We start from the raw sequence: 21,933 nt of genomic DNA on the forward strand, positions 1-21,933 counted from the left end.
CTCCTCAGCCTCCTGAGTGGGTAGGACTACAGATGTGTGTCACCACATCTGGCGATTTTTTTTTTTTTTTTTTTTTTTTGTAGAGACAGGGTCTCACTGTGTTGCCCAGGCTGGTCTCAAACCTTTGACCTCAAGCAATTCTCCTACCTTGGTCTCCCAAACTGCTGGAATTACAGGCATGAGTCACCATGTCTGGTCCCAAGAATTGTTTTTGGGTTTTTTTTCCATCATGAAGCTATATGTGATTTAAAATATAACAGTCAATTCTTAAAAAAATTAGACTTTAAAAAAAAATTAGACTTTATGAGTCTGAGCGAAAATCTATAGCTGTTTAAAAGATGACATATATCTGTAAGTATATTGACTTAAAATTTTTTCAAAGTATATTGCTGAGTGAAAAAAATAAATCACAGAGCCTGCAGTAATTTACGTAAATTGTAAATGCAGTCATTCATGTAAAAGTTGCGTGCGTGCGTGTGTGTGTGCGCATGTCTGTGTGTGTCTCTGTGTAGAAAGAGAGACACTTTAAAATAAGGTATTTTCCAAAACTTTAACAAGGATTATCGCTACAGAATAGTCCCAGCTACTTAGAAGGCTGAGTTGGGAGGGTTGATTGAGCCCAGAAGTTCGCAGCTACAGTGAGCCATAATCGGGCTGCTGCATTCCAGCCTGGACGACAAACGGAGACGTTGTCTCAAAAACAATCAATCTAGTAAGATTATTATTTTCCTATTTGTACTTGTCTGCCTCGTTCAAATTGTCTTTAGTGCTCAGAAACGTTTTTTTTTGTTTGTTTTGTTTTTGTTTTGTTTTTTTTTTTTTAACATGGAGTCTCGCTCTGTGGCCCAGGCTGGAGTGCAGTGGCAGAATCTCAGCTCACCACAACCTCCGCCTCCCGGGTTCAAGGGATTCTCCTGACAGCCTCCTGAGTAGCTGGGACTACAGGCATGTGCCACCACGCCTGGTTAATTTTTTTTTGTATTTTTAGTGGAGACGGGGTTTCACCAAGTTGGTCAGGCTGCTCTCAAACTCCTGACGTCAAACCATCTGGCCGCCTCAGCCTCCCAAAGTGCTGGGATTACAGGCGTGAGCCACCGCACTGGGTCCAGAAACACTTTCTTTTTAAACTTCGGTTCCTCTGATTTCATCTGGGATGAGGCTGTTCTCAAACAGCTGTTGTTGAGTCACAGTTGCTTTAAAAAATGACAACCAAGCATTGTGTAAATATAAGGTGCTTAATCATTATGCAGCCATGAGGTCCTTCTTGGGGCTATAGCAATAGTGACAATTTCTATCTTGGTTTGGCTTCAGTGACAGTAGTGATAAATAATAATTATAATAATATTAATAATAATAATAAATAACCCACTTACTGGTCATACTGGCCTTGCCATCAGTCATTAAAAAAACAGAGGCAAATTCCTTTCTCCAAGCTCTAAGCACAAGATACCCCACATTATCATTTTTGTTAAATAGGACAGGTTTCATTAATAATAGGTGGAAGTGGCCAGGCACAGTGGCTCATACCTCTAATCCCAGCATTTTGTGAGGCCGAGGCAGGCGGATCACTTGAGGTCAAGAGTTCAAGACCAGTCTGGCCAACATGGCATGGCGAAACCCTGTCTCTACTAAAAATACAAAAATCAGCCGGGCTTGGTGGCGATGCACGCCTGTAATCTTAGGTACTCGGGAGGCTGAGGCAGGAGAATCACTTGAACCTGGGAGGCAGAGGTTGCAGTCAGCCAAGATCACGCCACTGCCTGGGTGACAGAGAGAGACTCTGCCTCAAAAATAAATAAATAAATAAATAAATAAATAAATAAATAAATAAATAAGTAAAATAAGAATAATAAATAGGTGAAAGTGATAGAGTTGATTGTTATTTTCTTCTTTAACCCTGTTTACAGTTTCTGAATTTTCTATGAGAATATATTGCCTTTATGTTAAAAAAAAAAAAAAAAAAAAAGGAGGTCATTTAAAGACATGTAAACAACCACCACCATAAATAAGCCAGGCTCTCCTTTCACTGAGTTTAAACATGAGCCTTCCTTACCAGTGAGTCTGCAGGGGATATTCTGTAACTAGGTCACCGGATTTTACGCCATCACGGTAGTCCTCTCCAAATGTTCACCAAAGCTACCAATAGCTCAGGAGATTAGCTTTGGACAACTGCAGAACTGAACAAAGTAACACATACATTGGGGGAAAAACAATGGAAGGAAATGCCTACAATATTCTTGGCACAGCAGTAAATATCAAAATGAAGAAGAGGCTGCCCCACCCTGCAGAAGCTTACAGTAGTAGAAGGGGAGAAGTTATATACATGCATAAATAAGAATAGCTTGAGGGACAATGTGAGAAGTTCTACAAGTGTTCCCGCTCAATGCAGTGTGGATGTTCTAGGAAAGGAAAGATTATTTCTAGCTGCTGGAATGACAAACAGCTTCAGGACAGAGTTAATGTCTCAGCAAGATCGGGCAGATCCCAGGCCAGGGTATAGTTCATCTGGCTGGTGCCCAAGAATGGTAAACAGTGGCCTTAATTAGAGTGAGAAAGACTGGTGTCAGGTGTGGAGTGAACACTGAATGTCATGCTGGGGAGTTTGGGCGTATTTCCACAGGAGCAAGGCAAATGTCTCTGGATGCACTTTAGGAGCCATGGTGATTATCTCCATGGAAGCCATTCTTTTATATGTAATAGTAAACTAAATTAGCAAACAAAAATCAAAGAAACTACAAATATTCAAGCTACTATAAACAAGCCATAGCATGATCTGGAGTAAAATTATTAGATGTGATTGTGAATACCATATAACTAGAAAATACACCCCTTCTGTGTTGAAAATCTGGTGAGGGGAAGAGATGACAAGGGAAGACAGCAAAAGCCACAGCACTGACTTTTGGTTGCTCCCAATAATCCAATCCAAAGTGGTCCATTCCCGTTCTCTGGAGCCACTAAATTCAGCATCTGTGTCCATTCCTGTAACACCCTCTCCACAACCTAAGACATCTCAAAAAAATATAAATGCTCTTGGTGAATAAATCCCACCCGTCAATGGAATGGTAACATCACAAGATTGAGGGTTCATAGAAGTCACAAAAAAAGTATACTGTACCAACAGAACAGTGAAAAGTGGACGTTCTGCCCCCTAATACAGTAGTCATCTTCTCTAGATGAATCTTAGAATTCCTGCAGTATTTTTTTTTCAACGCTAATAGCAAGAGCCCCAACCTAGCCCATTCATATCAAGATCTCTGGAAGGTGAGGGCTGACATGGTTACAAATAAAATGCTCCATGATTCCAGCACTTTGGGAGGCCAAGGTGGGCGGATCACTTGTGCCCAGGAGTTCGAGACCAGCCTGGGCAACATAGTGAAACCCTGTCTCTACAAAATATACAAATCAGCTGGGCATAGTGGCATGTCCCTGTAGTCCCAGCTACTCAGAAGGCTGAGGTAGGAGGGTTGATTGAGCCCAGAAGGTTGCAGCTACAGTGAACCATAATCATGCCACTGCATTCCAGCCTGGATGACAGACAGAGACGGAGACGCTGTCTCAAAACAAAACCTCCCCAAGTTATTTTAATGCGCAGCCAGGGTTGAAAGTCACTGCTAGAAGTTTGACTAAAATGTTCAAAGGGAAGGGAAGTAAGAAGTCAAATAAATGGGAAGAACTGACTGACTGTTCACTTCAAGCATCACAATAATCCCTCATCACAAATCAGTTCCTCTTCAGGTCTCTTTCCCTGGTTGGGGAGTCCAGGATGAGCTCTTTGTAGTGGGAATGTCTGGGGCCCATGAGCCTGTCAGCAGATGCCACACAGAAGTGTCATGAGCATCCGCACACAAATCAAGGACACCTCGTAAGTAGGGCTCAGCGCTGGTTTTACTTATCACAGCAATAGTACAGGTGAAAGCAGGAGTGTGTGGAATTTAATTTACAGCCTTTAATGCTGTGGCAGCACAGGGTGGAAGGTGGATATAGGCTTTGCAATTAGGCAAACCAACATTTGAATCCTGGCTCTGCCACTTTCTAATTGAACTTAAGTAAGTCTTTTAACCTCTCTGAGCCCCAGTTCCTTATTTACAAAGTGGGAAAGAAAATATATGTCTTGCACGTTGTTTTTCTTCTAAGATTAGGAATGACGTGTGTACACAGACTGGGTGCCCAATGAACAACAGTAAATACTACTAGGATTACTGAGCAAAAAACAACTTGAAGCTGTCTTCAAAATTGCATTCCATGACCAAACTATGAACTGAGAATAAAAGTGAGAAACAGATAAGGCAGACAACCAATTTCATATCTCATAAACCAGGAAGAGGTATTATTCACACTTCCCATGCCAATGAAAAACCAGTCTGTTTAAACTACATGTCAATTTCTTTCCCTCAGTTGTGTCTTTCAGCAAATACAAACTGGCTTGGACTTTAACAGTCGTTAAATCTTGTCTTTTCTCTATTCAGTCTTTGTCAAATGACAGAATGGCAAAGCTGACAGGTGGCTTCAGGAGGTAACATGACCGTCACCCTCACTGTGCAGGTAACAGAGGACACCAAGGCTTGCCCAGGACCATACAGCTCATCAAAGCATGCCCGTCCTCAAGAAGTCATTAGCAGTCAGGAAAAAGCTATAAGCACAATGCTAATTAATGAGCTTAGCAACACTTCTTTTCATAAGACAGGGAAAATGGAAATTAAAGTCTTACTATATGTGGGCCAGGGACAGTTCTAGCGCCAGAACTCAGATCCAGGTCTATGGGATCTGGAGCACTGGGCATAGTCTGGAGATGGGGCCACATGACCAGGGTTCACCACGACCTCATAACCTCAGACAACTAATGCCCATCACTTCTCTATGCCACATATTCTCTCTCCCTAATGGTCTCATACTCCCTAACTTCCTCAAGGATTACTGGGAAATTTCTGGATGGTAACCACGGAAACAATCTGCAAATTAATAGGAGATAAATGTGAGAGGCCTATTCCAGTTTGACTTTGAAACACCCACACATATGCATGTGTACCTCCCTGCACAAATGTATGAAGAGCCACTGATAGATTTGCACCCATTACCCACTTGGGCCGAGTGCCAAATGAATGAATGTTAAAATCAATAGTAAGCCAAAGCTGAGGCTGAAATCTCTCATTACTATCATCTGAATTTTTGTGATATAAGAATAGACATGAAATTTCTCTGTGTTAAAAATCATTTATCATTGATGTTGCTATACGTGATTTGGGAGGTTTTCCTGATCAGGAAATGTTGAGAAGACAATGTAGACACTCTACTTTTAATTTATCTTCAGAAAATGTGGGAAAAAAAAATTTAAATAGGTTTTTTCTTGAAAGAGTGATGACCTTAAGTGTAATTAAATAACAGTTAAAAATGGTGCTTAATGGTCATTCTGTTTGGTGTTACAAATGCATTCAACAAACAACCCTATAACAATTATAATTATTGTATAATCTAGTTCTATAACAATACTTAGATTATAATTTATATTTTTATAAATGCTTGTTAGCTAAAAGAATGTGTTGGTCAACCCAAAGTTATCTAGCTAACAAACTGTAATAACTAAGATTTAATAACCTCAATTAGCTAATATTCATTAACTAAGATTTAATTAATCTAATTTTCATATTACCTACCAACTAATTTCTCTACTTAACTATTTGAAAATTTTTAATTGTTTAACCCATACACTCTTAGCTTTCACAGTCATCATTAAATATTGTAGCATCTTACTCTTAATATATTCCTTTATATTTCAATTACTTGGTGGACTCTCAGAGTATAAAGTAGTTTAAGAAGGTTTTTCATTCCAAGTTATAAGTAAAATGCTCACCTACATTTGAAAAGTACATATCTGGATATTAGCAACAAATTTGAAAAATATACTTATTCATTAGTAACATTTTTATGCTGATATGGTATGACAGTAACCAGTGTGATGTTCACATCAATGCAATGATTATCCTGCAAAATTTCAGAGTTGCCTACAATGTTAATGAGGTAGGTAGGCATTTGGCTACTTTACCCTTACACAGGTCGAACTCAATGAGCAGGTTTTGGCCAAATATTAAAGCAAAAACCAAAGTCAGTGCATCCTTAAAGGTAAATGGGTTGCCTGATTCTAATAAAGCATGTCTAGATTTTTAGTGTCAGCATGGAAACACAGTATGATGCAGAAAACCAGAATTTTCACTACATATGTATCAAAAGCCAGCTATGAATTAAACACTGTAGGAAGATATTTAGAAGAACTCACAGTCTAGCACTGGCAACAACTGTGTATACAACTAACCATTACAGTGTTCACATAGTGTGTGTACAGGGAGGTGGAGGAGGTCAGGAAAGGTTTCATAGAACCAAACTCAGGCTGCTTGCCCAGAATCTATGAACAAGATTCAAGAAAAGGTGATGCCTTGGGATGATGTGGCATGTGTCAGGCATAGAGGAAAAGCATCAATTTCATGGGTATTCAGACCTGGTTTAGAGTCTCGGTTCTGTGAACACTCACACTAGCTTGATGACCTGGGAGACTAACGTAAAGTCTCTGAGCCTCTGTTTCCTCATCTGTGAAATGGAACAGCTCCTATATTTTCAGTGGGTGTTGAAAAGATTGGATGAGATCTCTGGAGAAAGCATCCAGCACAGTCTTCAGCAGATGTGGTATTCCCAGTATCTTCTCTGCTCCTTTCCCAAGATGGATCCACACAGTGGATAAGCTCAGCAAACTATAGTAAGTACCCTGACCTATGAAATGACTCACAACCTTGTATTGAAGCAACCAAGATGCTTTCCACAGCTCCAACAAGGCATGTCAAGAAGCCATGCCAGGAATAATACTTAAGTAAGCTACTCAAACATTTTATAACTTCCTTGCATGAGGTAGGAGTAAGTCAGGGTGTAGAATTTATCTGTATTTATCCAGTACCACACAGAGAAAGGAGACACTGTGGTGACTGGTAGGTATGGCTGAGACAGACGAGGCCTCCAGGAATCTAAATATTTAGGTACCCATTCCTGTCAAAAGTCCTGTTAGGATGTTACACTGCAGGAGGGCGCCCATACAGTTGCCCCAGTGATTTTGATCATTCAGTTCCACATGCCACATCTTTCACCCGAGGAGAGGCATTGAAGGAATCCTACCTACTGCGTGTGGTTGGCAGGGGGCTGTTTGTATCCCAAGGAGGAAGACGCCTGCAGAACACAGATTGTTCTCCTTTAGGTCCTTCAAAACCTTGGCTCTGATTCTTCCTTCACCATGCAACGACTCTAACAAACAATTCCATTTCTGTAGCATCCAAGGCAGAGCAAAAACATAGGCAAGCCAATTAACCAAAAGCTCTTGCTCCCAGATGTGTATAAAAGTGGCATTGAGTTTATCATGGGCTACCTTATACATCAATTAATGCAAGCCAGTTTCCTCCCCATTCCACCACAGAAACCCTGATTTGCTGTTTTTAAAAGGGGTTGGGGAGTTCCAGGCCTAACCTGATGAGGACTAGATACAAACTGTACTGACCACACAATGAAGTGAGGCCATCTTGGAACTGGCAGACAGTTCCAAATCACCATATGCAACACCTACTGAACTGATAAAATCTTACTGAGTTTTTCCTGCCCATATAAGGACAGCTTCATCTGTTTTGGCTTTCACCCTCTTTTGTAGTTTTGGAATACATCATTTGTAGAGTTTAATTTCTTCAGAATAGGTGGGCAGACCTCGTTTTAGTTTAATGTGTAGTCATTTAAATTCATGAGGCACTTATTGAGTGAAAACCATGTGCACAGATGGCCCTGAGCAAGAACCTGGAAGCAAAAAGGTGAATTAAGACACAGTCACTGACTCAGGTAGCACAACTTAACTTGCAAAACTTCCCAAATTCACTTCTCCCCCAATATAGCTTTGACCTACAAGCAGTGAAACATGGGCAGTTTGCAGGAGAGGGCACAGAGTAATCACCATGTGGCGAGGAACAAGAGGAACATAATCACACGTGCTCACAAAAAATGTATGCAGCCCCATTCTCATAATTTATTTGGGGAAGAAGGGGTGTTACAGGTTTTACTGAGAGGAGGGAAAGCACAGATAATCTCTAAACCCTCCTTTTGTTTTAAATGCCTTCTCTATTAAACATGTTAATTTTTGACAAAAGAAATGGACCAGAGAGGATGACTTGTAAAAGGTAAAGAGTTCTGTGTTGAAGTCAAAAATATGTAGGTTGTTATCGGGTTTCAGTCATTATCTACCTGGGACCTCGTTTTCCTCTAACTACCCTGTTCCACTGTTTACCATCATTCTCCTTCACACCTAGTCATGGTATAGGTTAAAAAGTAACCATCAATCTCAAATCACAGGAGAAGTATGAGAAGATATTTTCATACTAAATGGTGTTGAGACACCAGATAACCATTTGGAAAAAAGTAAAATTAGATCCATTTGTTACGTTACACACAAATAAGCTGCAGATGAATTAAGGATCTAAATGTGAAAAATGAAACTATACAGGTACTGGAAGTTAACATGCAGATAACATGGGTGTTAAGAAATGCTCTCTAACAATGAACAAAGTCCAGAAGCAATAAGAGAAATGATTCTTAAATTTGTCTCTATAAGTATAAAAATTTTATGTGACTGAAAAGAAAAAAAAAAAACACTGCAATCAAAGTCAAAAGATAAACAAATTGGGAGAGATATGTGTAATATACTTCATAGATGAAAGGCTAATATATCTAATTTCTGAAGACTTTTCTAATTGAGAAAAAGACCAAAAATCCAATTTAAAAAAAAGGGGGAGGCTGGGTGCAGTGGCTCATGCCTGTAATCCAAGCACTTTGGGAGGCCGAGGTGGGCAGATCACTTGAGGTTAGGAGTTCGAGACCAGCCCGGCCAACATGGAAAAACCCCATCTCCATGAAAAATACAAAAAATTAGCTGGGTATGGTGACACGCGCCTATACAATCCCAGCTACTCGAGAGGCTGAGGCAGGAGAATCACTTGAACCTGGGAGGCAGAGGTTACAGTGAGCTGAGATCGTGCCATTGCACTCCGGTCTGGGCAACAGAGAGAGAGACTGTCCCCAAAAAATAATAATAAAATTTAAAAATGGGCAAAAGACATGAGCAGGTAACTCACAAAAAAAGAACTCACAAAATGAATACATATGGACATTAAATACATAAAGATGCTTAACTTTACTCCTAATAGGACACATGCAAATCAAAACTATACTGAGATACCATTTCTCATCCATCAAATTGGCAACAATTCATGAGCTTCACAGACATTCTGTAGTTGGGAATGCTGGTGGGACATTCCATCAGAGAGAAATTTGGTAACTAAAACACTTCACAAAACATTTACTCTTAACCCAGCATTCCCATTTCTAAGACTATATCCCAAAGATATATCTAATGATATGGAAATACATATGTAAAATGCTATTCATTGCAGAAAACCACCCAACTGTCCAAGCATAGCAAATTGGTTGAGCAAGAGAGAGAAGAAAAACAAAAAAAGGGAAGAAGGAAGAAAGGGAGGGAGGAAGAGAAGAAGAAAAGAAGAGAGGGAGCATAAAAAAGAAGAAAAAAATTCACAAAATCAGAGTGCAAAGGAAAATATACAATATGCTATCTTTTGTGTAAGAAAGAAAAGGAAATGTTTTATATATATATATATATAAAATCAGGATTAAAAAGAAATACCAGAAAGATAATCAAGAAAATCTCCAAGAGATGTAGGGAATAACAAGGTAGAACAAATATCTGAGAGACTGGCACTTCTTTTGGTTTAGTTTTGGCTTCTGGAAGCATGTTAATGTTTTACATATTCAAAAAATAAAATTAAACGAACTAGGATGGGAAGGAAGGAAACTAAAACTGATAGCAAACTGAAGCATTTGAACCCAACTGTATTTTAAATGAACATAAGGACATTAGGATGTAGGGGAAAGAGACATGACAAAAGAACTAATCCAGGTAATCCCTGAAGAGCATTTGACAATATACCCTCAGTCTTGGGCAGGGTTAAGTTGAAGGAGGAGCACCATAAGCAAATCCTCAACTCTTTTTCACAGATTTGTTTTGTGTAGTAAGTGATATTAGCAAATTATTAGTGGTAGTATTTGTATATACATATATATATATGCCTCCATATACTTACAGATATACATATACATGTAGGTTTTGTTTATATACATATACTTTTATATATAAAATTTCCTAGCTCCAGTCGTTGAAAGAGCCTATAAGTGAAGGCACCAGAGTAGTAATGAGCACACCTCGCACTCAGATATTGGTCTCTAACATCATTCTGCACTTAAAAAGAGTGAGGACATAATGAAGACACAGTTGACTTCATGGCTGGGACAGAGAATATACAAGACCAAACTAGAACCTCTTTTTCTTCTAGCAATTAATCAATTGCTAACAACAACAAAGATGATGGGTACATGTCTCAAGGACACAGGAGTCAACTTGATACAGCTCCCATTGACCAAATCTGGGGTAATTTGACAGTCAAAATAATTATATAGCAGGAATGACTTATGAAAGATTGAAACAGGAATCTTGAAGACCATAACCGAAAGAAAGATAGAAAGAAAGATAGAAAGATAGAAAGAAAGAAAGAAAGAAAGAAAGAAAGAAAGAAAGAAAGAAAGAAAGAAAGAAAGAAAGAAAGAAAGAAGGAAGGAAGGAAGGAAGGAAGGAAGGAAGGAAGGAAGGAAGGAAGAAAGAAAGAAGGGGAGAGAGAAAGAAAGAGAGAAAGAAGAAGAGAGAGAAAAAGAAAAAAGAAGAAAGAAAAAAGAAAGAGAAAGAAGGAAGGAAGGAAGGAAGGAAGGAAGGGAGGGAGGGAGGGAGGGAGGGAGGGAGGGAAGGAGGAAGGAAGGAAGGAAGGAAGGAAGGAAGGAAGGAAGGAAGGAAGGAAGGAAGGAAGGAAGGAAGGAAGGAAGGAAAAGAAAAGAAGAGGAGAGGAAGGGAGAGGAGAGGAAGAGAGAGATGCGGGAGAAGGAAGGAGCTCCCGCATACAGTAGAACGCAGAATGCCAAATGAATGTGAAGAGAGTAGTAACATGGAATCCTAATTTTGCAGCCATCATACTTAATACTGGTTTAGGAGGAAATGTAGGGTAATATTTTGACGAGGAGCAACAATAAAGTGTCTCCCCATGGATAGCTTAATAATTGCAAAGGAAAGAATACCTATACTGCGGAGAAACTGGACAATGCCTTGATCAGTTGATCAGTTGCTCAAAATTAACATCCCCAATGATGGCTAAATGGACACATAAGACTCCAGATGTGACACCTGAGCGAGACACATCATCTTTGTAATATTCCTTCGGGGAATGCATAATTGAATCAAAATGTGAAGAAACAAGTGGCTAATACAAAATGAGGAATACTATATTTGTAAAGGGGGAGAACACGATGTTCTACAAAAGTGTCAATGACATAAAAGATAAAGAAAGGCTGTGGAAATGTTCCAAATCAAAGGAGACTAAAGAGACTTGACAATTAAATGCACTACCTGACCTTACGCTGGACTGTACACTGAAGGCAAAAAAGCAGTTTTCTTCAAGGACAGAACTGGGCCACCTGACAAAGGAGAAGTACAGACAGCAGATTGAAGTATTGAATCAGTGTCAAATGTACAGAAGCTGATTACCATACTGTGAATATGAGGAGACTGTCTGTATTCTTTTTATTATTAGGAAATACACACTATACTTAGGGGTAGAGGCAATGATATATGTGACCTACTCTCAAATACTTCTGGGAAAAAAAAATACATATATATATATATATGGGGTGGGGGAGAGCGTGTGTGTGTGTGTGTGTGTGCATGTGTGTAGAGAGAGAGAGAGAGAGAGAGGAAGGGAGGGAGGAAGGGGGAGGATGATAAAGCCAATGGGATAAAATGTTAACAATAGACAAATCTGGGTAAAAGTATATGGCTATATTGGACTATGCTTATTTTGCAACTTTTTAAATAAGTTTAAAATCATTTACAATCAAAAGTTAAGAAAAAAACCATCAGAAAGAGGAGAGGGGGAAATGTTATAACTGAGAATTAGCTCTATTTTCAAACATGATTTTAAAATAATAAATTAAGCACAAGCAATTTTATTTCACATATTTATGTATATATACATATATACATATATTTCAGAGCTACACAAAGAATTTTGCATATTTTCTTTTTTTTTTTTTTTTTTTTTTTTTTGGACACAGTCTTGCTCTGTCACCCAGGCTGGAGTACAGCGGCAAAATCTCAGCTCACTGCAGACTTGACGTCCCAGGTCCAAGCGATCCTCCCACCTCAGCCTCCTGAGTAGCTGAGAACTATAGGCATGAACCACCATGCCAGCTAATTTTTAAATTTTTTGTAGATGTGAGGTCTTGGCTGTGTTGACCACTCCACTCAAACTCAAACTCCTGGACTCAAGCTAACCTCCCTCCTTGGCCTCCAAAGTGCTGGGATTAGAGGTGTGCGCCACTGCACCTGGCTATTTTAATTTCTTAATATGGAAAGTGATGCCATAAAATTTCTTCTTCTAAAACTCCTGAGGGTAGACAACACCTCACATGTCCAAGACCACAGTGGATGTATAACCAGGGCTACAGTTACAAGTTTTGTAGGTCAATTCAAGCCTCTGAAATTCCAGTTCACTATGTTTGCAACCTGAGTACTATTTCCCTTTTACAAAGAGCAAGTTTAGAGTTGGAAGATGAGCTATATCTAACAACGTAATAGCCAGCATCAATTTTTAAAAATGTATTAGCAGTGGCCTTTGGGATTAAAAATTACCAAACGAATTGGTGCAGGGGAGAGCAGGGAGCTTTCCTCTTTGTCAAAATGTAGATTGGGCCACATGAGCTTCCATGACACACCTGAGCTTCCCAGCAGAAGGAAAAATGAATGAATCAGGCCTTGAAGTCTCCTTCTCAGATAAGTTTGGAGACAGAGGAAGCAAAGATATAAAGGTTAGACATTATGAGGTCAAGAAACATCAACTGAATGGAACTTGATGTTGAAACAGAAACAGGTAAAATATCTGGGAAGGCAGCAAAACCCTCAGCACTCTGATTCCAAAACAAGCTCTGCTCACACACACACACACACACACACACATATATATTTTATATATATATATATATAATTAAAAGTTATACTGCAGCTGAACACTAGGTATTGTTCCCTTCCAAAAAGCATTAAAATATAAAGGTCAGTTATCTTAAATGGCATTTTATTGCACACGCTTTTAAAAGACCTTGAACAATTAAAGCAATGAAATATATTCCTTGCTCTCGTTTTTAAACGTTCCTAGAAGCATAAAAAGAAGGCAGGTCCCAATGCAAAAAAAACATTAACCCTTTCGCTCCCTCTGCCCAACATTTACTTCAAGGCTTGTAAGCCTTTTCAAGAGTTCCTATTACATTCATGTTGTTTGGGTGAATTTTGGGGTCAACCAGAGGTTTTCACTTGGGTGTCAGGGAAGTCGTAGCATAAAAATGCAGCCCAGTAAGTAAGATGTCAAGCAAGATACCATCAGAGAAATTGATATGAAACCAAGACTAGATCAACAGTTCTAAACTCTCAGGAGTTTTAAAATATAACTGAGCTTGGGTCTCACCCACAGACACTGGGATTGAGATGAGCATTGTAGGGGGGCAAGCATCTTTTGAAAGTTCCTCTGAAGATTTTAATATGTGGCCAAGTTTGCAAACCACTGGGCTAGAATATTTTAAACTCTTCTACATCCACTAAGTCTTAGGAAAATCTTCAATCCTCTGCTGCTTTACAGTGTCCTTTGATGTTGATCACATTTTTTTTTTTTTTTTTTTTGAGATAGAATCTTACTCTGTCACCCAGGCTGGAGTGCAATGGCGCGATTTCGGCTCACTGCAACCTCCACCTCCCAGGTTCAAATGATTCTCCTGCTTCAGCCTCCCAAGTAGCTGGGATTACAGGTGTGTGCCACCACACCCAACTAATTTTTGTATTTTTAGTAGAAACAGGGTTTCACCATGTTGACCAGGCTGGTCTTGAACTCCTTAACTCAGGTGATCCGCCTACCTTGGCCTCCCAAAATGCTGGGATTACAGGCATAAGCCAACACAACCGGCCTGATCACATCATTTTATCTCTCACCTTTGCTCAATTTCCACAAAAGTGAAATGACAAAAATAACAAACCAATTTCACCAATCTATAGAAATATTAATAAATGTTAAAATCTTTTCATACATGAATATTAGTTTTGACAACATCCTTAACACAGTGTATAAAACTATTCCTTAACCTTTCAAAGGTATTGCTCTCCTACCAACTAGTCTATAAACAGATGAAGGCTCTAAAAATAGCCTCAATTTTTTTTTTTTCCACTAAAGTGCCCTGCGACTAAGACTTTGGGTGTGAGTTATACTACTCACAGAACCATTGATCTCAGGGTAAGAAGAATTCTCCAGAGGTCATCTGGACAGTCCCCTGCCTTCATGCAAAAAAGAGTTCATTACCCCATTTCACAGATGGGTCAAGTGAGGTCCAGGATATCAAAGTGATCTGAACTCAGTCACACTCAGGTCTCCACACAAACATGTCGAGCTTTTAAGTGCTGGCTGAGTAGAATTCTTTTTCTATTAATGGTTCATCTGGGCGACTTAAGACAACCAGAGTTCTCTCTCCAGGTCTTGGCTCACCAATCTCTAAGCAAAGAAGGCTGAGATCCCATCATTTCTGGTCTGAGGCTGTAAAATCAGAGAAAAGCCTCAGATGTCAATAAATTATTAAGTTACTCAATCGATTAGTAACTTCGAACAAGACATTTTGTGTGACTAAGCCTCCATTTCCCTATTTACAAAGTAAGGAAGGATAATACTGTGAGAATTAAGGAACCCAGTTGATTCAGTTAAATAATTATCTGAGTCCCTCCTTTGTGTCTCATCTGTGTCAGATGGTAGGAAAATGTGGGTGTATTCACTGCTCCCACCCTGTGGGGGACTCACGGGCTTTCACCCTTTTCCAGGGAAAATGTTGTGGCTGAGTAGCAAATGTAGAAACTGGAAGGAATATTTAAGATCTCATGCCCTATTTAGACTATTTAAATTCATAAGACATGGAAAGTCAGCAGAGATTTCAGCTAAGAGAAGTGAAATACAATTGCTATATCATCTATGAAGGGGAAAGAATTCCCTGTAATTAAATATCAAAACACCGAGCTTGGGATATGAGAAGGGGCAGAAGGTGTTAATCACAAACAAATTAGTGAGATAAATTGAAGGGTATCTGCTTTCTAAAGGCTTTAGAAAGTTATTGAGGCCGATAATTACAGAAATTCTATGGGTCATCATTCCTACTTGAAGGGCAGACCAATGAAACAGACACCTAGAAATATCTGCCTGATCCCAATGTTCTCAGGTACCAGAGATTTAATGTTAATGAAAGAAAAAAAAAGTTGTAGACAGCGTCTAGTTCAATAACCTCATTTTATAGATAAAAGAAGAGACAGGAATAGAGAAACATGTCTGGGATGATAAAACAATTAAAAAGCAGATAGGACATCCAAGGGATATTCTAAGTCATTTCTCCATTAGAAAATCCTCACATCATTTCACACTATGTTATGGTATCAGTCAAAAAATAAAGTAAAAAACCTTGAAAATATATTTCAACAATTATGTTCAAGAAACAGAACCTTTTCCTTTTCCTGACAAAATAAGAAGCATTCACAGACAAAGGAAAACAGTGAGGGTAGTACAATATATTCATCATTATTTTGTTTTCTGTAAAAGCAGGGCTGGGCTGGGTGTGGTGTCCCACACCTATAATCCTAGCACTTTGGGAGGCCGAGGTGGGAGGATCACTTGAGCTCAGTAGTTGGAGACCAGCCTGGGCAACATAGTGAGACACCATGTCTACATAAAAATAAATACATAAATAAAACCAGGGCACACCCAAATGCAATGTTATTTTGATCTAAAAAAAAAAAAAAAAGTGTTGGGGTAGAAACAAGAGGGAAGCATGCTTCCTATTTTATTAAATTTACTATGTGGTCTTTATTGCATAGCTGACATTATCATATAAGGTGCCTTCTAAGAGAAGGTGAAAAGGCAAAAGGAAGGCAGAAGTGGTGGAATGAAGTTTAGGTCAGCAAACATTTACTGAGAATTTTCTCTGCTAATGGCTCTGGACCAGGATCTCTAAGGAATAGAATCATAAGAAAATACCATCCCTGCCCACAAACTGTTTAAAAACAAACAAGCCTGTAATCCCAGCACTTTGGGAGGCCAAGGCAAGTGGATCACGAGGTCAGAAGTTCGAGACCAGCATGACCAGCATGATGAAACCCTGTCTCTATGAAAAATAAAAAAATTCGTCAGGCGTAGTGGTGGATGCCTGTAATCCCAGCTACTTGAGAGGCTGAGGCAGGAGAATTGCTTGAACCCGGGAGACAGAGGTTGCAGTGAGCCAAGATTGTGCCACTACACTCCAGCCTGGGTGACAGAGCAAGACTGTCTCAAAAAAAAAGGCGGGGGGGATTGGTGGAGTGGGAAACCAGGCAGAATTATGCTAATAATTTACCCTAATACAAGCCTTGAATGATGAGTACAAAGAAGAGGACAAAAATCACCACTAACAACGGACCAAGAATGAGACACCAGCTGGCCACCCATTAGACATGGTCCATGCCCTCAAGGGACATATGGCCTGGTAAGGAGATACAAAATCATTCATCCATCATTCATTCACTCAGATTCATTGAAAATCTACCATGAACCAGGTACCGACGTACATGCTGAGGCTTCAGAAAAGAGCAGGACACGACCGAGTTCACACTTCAGGGCAGACAACAAACACATAATGCTGAGTAGGCACCAGGCAGTGTGATTAAGCCAAAGGAGACTTACTTTAAAAGAGTAGGTTACTCAGAGGATAGAGGGGTAGGTTATTAGAGATGACATGGAAAAGGCACCTTTACAACAAACGATCACACTTTTGACTCTAATACAATGGAGAATGAACAAAGTGTCTAATAGAGAAAAGTGCCACATACAGTGAGAAAGTCCTTAGGGAGTATTCTGAGCAAAGTCTTGGCCTTGAAGGAGAGGCAGAGTCTTCTAATTGCTTTGATGAATCACAGACCAAACAGTGATTCAGCTCTGAAAGAAACCTTAGAGATGGGTATTCCAAGGTCTCATGGGGTTCGTAGCAGAAGCAGGACTAGAACCCAGAACCCAAGCTGGACCACTAGACTTGTGCCTCTCCCTAAGTCCACTCTGCCTCTTCCATGTCTGTGAATGAGCTTACCACACCTAGCTATGCAAAACTGCCTAGAACCATTTCAGCAAGAAGTTCGGGTAGCATTAAAGAAGTTCCCACCTCAACAATGTCAATATTTTGTTACTGTTGTCTGGAGGAAGCATGTTTGCTTTTAAACGCTCCCAAATTAAAAGCCATTCTCAGCCTTCTTACAACTGTATATGGGCCAGGCGCACTGGCTCACTTCTGTAATCCCAGCACTTTGGCAGGCCAAGGCAGGCGGATCTCTTAAGGCCAGGAGTTCGAGACCAGCCTGCACAACATGGTGAAACCCCACCTCTACTAAAAATACAAAAATTAGCCAGGCATGGTGACGGGTGCCTGTCAGCTACTCAGGAGGCAGAAGCAAGAGAATCGCTTGAACCCGTGAGGTGGAGGTTGTGGTGAGGAGAGATTGTGCCTCTGCTCTGCAGCCTGTGCGACAGAGCGAGACTGTCTCAAAAAATAAAAATTTTAAAAATAAAATAATTAATTTAAAAAAAAAAAAAGATGTGGACCTGAACTCAGATTAGTGTCAGAGTGAACTTGCTAGTTAGCCTCCTTTTTCCACAGTGAAGAAATTACGCCCAGAGAGACTGAGGTTAGTCACCCTGTCCAATCACAGCACCAGTTACACGTCACCTGAACGCAGAAGGGTCTAGCACCTTTTGCTCAGTGCTGCCAGCTTGGTGGCCTATGGCCTCATTCTCATAGCCTACAAGTGATAGACCCCAGGACAGCAAGAATCACGCCAAAAGGATAACATCAATTAGCTTGTGTATTGTAGACACAGATCACGAGATATTAGAAGTAAAGAAAGAGAGAAAGAAACCATTTATTTCACAACTTTCCGTGCAAGCTTTTCAAAGGTCCTTCCCAGATCCGGCCTTCTGCGACACCACCCCAAATCCCTGGAAGTTCGCTCTGTATTTAAACTGCCCCAAACCACGCTGTTTTCCTATCAATACCCAACAGCAAAGATGGAAAAGAATTGCCAATTTCTTGTGAATCCTGAAGATTTCCTTTATGAGTCATGGGAAACTAAAATAACCTGAGGGGTAGGGGGAACTGTAGAAACAGTTTTAAATCGGTTCTCACTAGTTTGTTCCACAGTGTGGTATAACTCCTGAAAACAGAAAAAAATGAAGTTTCTAGAGTTGATGCAAAAATAGGACTTTTTGTTAGGTTGTGTCAGTTGTCACTGTGGCATTTCTTATTAGTATTTTTCTTACCATCATTTTTTTTGTTATATTAATTACAGTTTGATCACTGTAGGAGCTATTTTGAATCTATGGGACTTTCCTAACCAGATTGTTTTGGCATTTTAAAGTTACTCACATTCAGGGCCTAAACAATATGGCAAGTATCTTTTTTCTCTCTCTTTTTTATACTCAAATTCTGAACAAAGGAACCATCTGTTCTCTCTCTGAAAACATCAGCCCTTGTTTTCATTTTTCATTAATAATAATGCCTCAAACTTACATAATCTCTTTCTCCAACTTGCTTATTAAAGCATTTTGTAGACATTGCCTCATTCATCTTCAATATCATCCCCTACAAACTAAGGAGAAAGGGGAAATGTTTGCTAATTTTCACTTAGATAAGTGATTATCGGATGTTTAATGAATTTTGCATGAATGATGGCATGTTAGCCTCAGAAGGGACCTTGGTGATCACCTGGCCCAGTTCTGGCTCTTGCATTTGTAAAATGAAGACCCAGAAAGGAGAAGTGATTTCACATTCTATTTGTGTACCTAATTCTCTACTCCTGACTGTAAGCGGTGAGGGTAAGAACCGTGTCTTTCACAGTTTTGTACCTCCGGTACCTGGTGGGTAAAAGTAATTTGTTGAATGGATGAAAATGCTTGCAAATAGTCACACAGGTGGCTATGACAGAGCTGGGGTCAGAGCTCTACTCTCCTGCCTTCCCATTCAATGTGTGTGTCTGTGTGTATGTGTGTTTCTTTTTCTTTCCTTCTTCTTCTTATCTCTCTCTCTCTCTGTCTCTCTCTTTTTATAACACAATATAGACCTGAATGCAAGAAGAATCAAGCAGAAACACAACTAAAAAGGTGATGAGGATGGAGAGGATAAAAAGCAGGCTTTTACCTATAAGTGAGAAATATGTTGAACAAACCCAGTAAAAATCAAGTTGAGCCAATCAGCCATGCTAAAACGTAACCCATGTTAAGGCTGAGTCTCTAAAAGTTCTGCATGCCTTATGTGTGCCATATATTTAAGGATTTAATGGATTCCTTAAACATTACCCAACTGAGGAAATGATCTGTCTTAACGTCCAAGGACAGCATGCCTCCTTAACACCCATTAGCCCAAAAAAAGCACACCATCCACCCTGCGATTTGGCCTCATCACTCACTGTAACTCAAGAGGACGTACAGCGTCAGAATCATGAAATCTACCAGCCCAAAGCTTTCCAATGAGCAGAGGTCACTGGAATAAAGACTTTTTTTCCAAATGCCTAACTGGAAGTCAGAAACTCATTTGGCATGTTTCTTCTTACTTTCAGAATGTCCTATTCCCCACCATTACTCTTTAAAGTTATAGGGAAAATAAATTGTTTCTAGAAAAACAAGTTAAATCTATTTTGAATTCTATCATCTGAAATTACTTACATAGTAGTAGTTATAACAAAGTCAATAATTCTCGAAGATTCTTTGAAAATAGGTTGTCCATGTAGATGAGAAAGCTGTAGGTCTGAAGAGATAAGGAAATCTTTTATTTTTCAGTAAAAGAAAAAAAGAAAAGATATCAGAGGGCCAAGAAGAACTCAAGTATATTATAACATGGTCTCACATGAAGTACATCAGTTACAGATACAAGCAGGAAACAAATTAGCTTGACAATAAAAACAAATCAACATAAATGAACCTTCAAACAACTCTGATGACTTTTTCTCCCCCAAAGGGAAACATGAATGGAGATCAGAAGGAGGAGAAGAGAAAAAGATGAGGAACAAGTAGGGAGATGCTTAAATCCCTAACACAGCATGTCTCACACAAACACAGCAGGCTGCCGAGGGTGTCTGGGGCTGTCCAGCACACAGCGGACAGGCATTTATATACAGTCATGCAGGATCAGCTGGAGAAACGTACAGCATGTACTTCAGGGCAAACAGCTGCAGAGAGGCCTGCGCAGATAACAGCAGGTTGAATTCACGCTGTATCAGTAGTCCCATCCATACCCACCACTTTCTGCTCCTAGAGTGTCAGGCTATCCCCATGACCATTTATTCATTCTTACAGCCGCTGTGTAGAACATTAACCCTCTATTAACACTTCCCTGATAAAATTGTGCCCATTTCACATGTAGGGACATTCTCACTGTCTTGCTACCTCTAAAATCGTCACTTTAGACTATGCATACATACCCCGTAACATCCTAACATTTTTCATTTAAAAATAAAATAATCATATAGTTAAGGACATATAAAAGATTCACAAAATGTTCCCTAACTGGCCTTGCTCTCCACACGGAACTTTTTCAGAGGATTACTTTAATATAGCCAATGGGGAGGTTCATTCACTAAGAGTGTCTCTGATCTGTGCTTGTGTGTCCGCTCAGATCACCGAGGACTGCATTTGGAGCTCGTTCCTCCCTTGCCATGCTCCTCCCACCAAAACCACATCTGAGGGAACAATCCCAAAGAAGATAGATGTGTTATCCCACCTGAGCAGCCTTACTAGTTAACTAGTAAATATGATTGGATAGTTATGATTATGCTTTTTTATATGAAAGTTTCTACTCAAGTATGTTGCTAGTCTAATATTTTAACTACTCAATTACAGCGGAATGACCTTGAGTAAGGCTCTCAGCTACTCGAGGCACATCAATTTCCTTCACTACGAAATAAATTCAGTACATATTAGACTTCCTTCTAACTCAGAAATTCTGTGCCTATGAAGTTGCTACTGTCAAACAATCTGACCTCTCCCTCTTCATTTGTTCCTCTTTACCTCTCTGTCTCTCTCTCTCTCTCTGACACACACACACACACACACACACACACACACACACAGACTTACCCAAAACTCCTGACTCTTATGCAGTCAACAACCTTGTTAGGCAAGTTGTAAGCAATTCCTACCCACGTCCCCCCTCACTACTTTCTGGCTTAAAATTTGATCCCAAAAGGATTTTCAAATTAGTTTATGAAAGGAAAATGAAACACACAGATATCATTTACACATAAACCCCACCTTGAGATGAGATCCTCTGAAGGGTCCAGCGGTCTCTCCATCATCCCAGGTCACAGAGGTAGCCATCTGCCAGCTCCATGAACTAGAGGACAGCAATACCAGAGATCGAGGTGCTCAAGTCCCATCTCTACTTCTTGCTCTCTGAGTCCTTGTGCAACTCATTTTACCTCTCTGGGACTCAGTTTCTCTGACTGTAAAGTGAGGTGTTTGGGATAAAATAAATTGCAAATGATCTACCAATTTTGATATCCTACCCTAGAGGCCTGAAGTTTCATTAGAAATGAAGGCAAATACCTATCCAAGCCCTCTTGACTGTATTGGTGTTTACATAGGACCTGCCAGATAAATGAAAGTGACTTTTTGCATGATGTTGCGCAGTTGATACTAATAGTACAGTAATAGGACA

At 39.8% G+C, this 21,933-nt stretch overlaps 1 protein-coding gene across 6 annotated transcripts in view; it reads right to left on the reverse strand.

The window, feature by feature from the left end:
• Positions 1-21,933, reverse strand: part of LP (LIM domain containing preferred translocation partner in lipoma) — a 723,802-nt gene that overhangs the window by 616,489 nt on the left and 85,380 nt on the right. The window contains exon 1 of one of the 6 annotated variants that reach the window (XR_011619543.1): positions 21,528-21,590. The exons of 3 other annotated variants lie outside the window; for them this stretch is intronic. The gene's annotated coding sequence lies outside the window, so the exon portion shown is untranslated. Of the gene's footprint in view, positions 1-21,527; positions 21,591-21,933 lie in introns of those variants that run through there. 2 more of the 6 variants (XM_071090668.1, XM_011723146.3) reach the window with 2 other exon arrangements.

The sequence above is a fragment of the Macaca nemestrina genome, chromosome 2, assembly GCF_043159975.1.
Source record: "Macaca nemestrina isolate mMacNem1 chromosome 2, mMacNem.hap1, whole genome shotgun sequence".
NCBI classification, from domain to species: domain Eukaryota; kingdom Metazoa; phylum Chordata; class Mammalia; order Primates; family Cercopithecidae; genus Macaca; species Macaca nemestrina.